Here is a 1,406-nt window from a genome sequence, read left to right on the forward strand (position 1 = left end):
GCGGTTATTCACTTATTGCGTGGGTGTCCGTACATACAGTACTGTATATTAGGGCTGGTAATTTACAGTGAACACATTACGTAAGTTGAAAAGGTTAAAAAAGATAACTACTTTAAACTGTAAGAATCTTTAACTAAAAACAGTTAAAACATAAAATTAATAATTGCATAATTTCCTTGTGTTCTGTTTTGTTTCTTGCACATACTGGTTTTGCTGTTAAAACATGGGGTTTGTTACAGACTCTGTCCTAATTCTTTGTAAAGCCTTTTTTTCCACACTGAATCCTAAACTCCTTGTCTTCCTTTCTTTCTCCATTTCTCTCGTGCCTTTCATCACATTGACTATCACAATCCATTCTCTGCCCAGACAGCCTGGCAGCCGGGCTCGTCCGGCTACCATCCAACAACCCGAGACGCCTCCTCCAAACAACCAAAGTTATTTGGTCCCACTTTTTGCAGAGACCAATCGCATCATTCAGCAATTGTACGCTTTTTATTTCATGGCTTTGTCCGACCAATGTAGCTCTTGTGCTGTCACTTGCAGACCTGGGGAGGGAGTTCATCCAGTTCAATCCTTTCCGTCTCGCTCTTTTCTAGTTGACTCTTTCCCTTGTTGCCCTTTCTCTCTCAGACACTCGCACTGTATTTCTCACCAGAGACTTCGTTGTCCAGAACCAGACGTATTCAAAAGCAGACAAGAACTCCTTGTTCACTGTTCCATATTAGTCAATTACTTTGTCTGTATCCATGTGAGTATTATTTTTATTTTCCTGGTGGTGGGGGGTGGCAGCTTCTGTGAATGTGCGTAAATGTGCCAAAATGAGGCACTGTGTGGTAAATGTGTTATTCCTGTCTGTGCTAACCAACAAATCATCAGTGTCCTAATTTTTATGTTGCTTAGAGGCTTGTTTCCAGTTTATAGACAAATCTGACAGTAATCAATAAGCTACTGTTGCTGTGTGGGTAACAGTGTGTTTGTGTTGTGCTGTGTTCACATGTGTGGATGTGTCTGTGTGTTTGTGGATCATTAAGCTCCTCTGGGGATGACACTGTTCTGTTTACATTTGGCAGACATCAGGGAATGAGGTAGTCATGTCATCGAAACAACTGAGTCTTCTCATGATAGGTAATCGAAACGTACCGCAGAGCCTGTTAGGCAGCATGACATTACATGGCAGTTGTCTGAAGCGGGCTGACAGGTTTCTTTTCTTTTCTGGGTTCCTGCTAGAACAGTAATTATGAATCATTAATTAGCTCAGCTTTTTTATTGAGCACTTTGTTAAAGCCTTCATAATGTCTTCTGTTCCATGACGTTTTCCTCCTAATCAGAGCAGTTCTCAGGCATTTTTCCCTTTGGATATTTCTCAATTTGTAGCTCAGATTTTCTTGTATTTGAAAACAAAGTAG

The sequence above is a fragment of the Nematolebias whitei genome, chromosome 9 (assembly GCF_014905685.2).
Source record: "Nematolebias whitei isolate Nwh7 chromosome 9, NemWhi1, whole genome shotgun sequence".
Classification (NCBI taxonomy): Eukaryota; Metazoa; Chordata; class Actinopteri; order Cyprinodontiformes; family Rivulidae; genus Nematolebias; species Nematolebias whitei.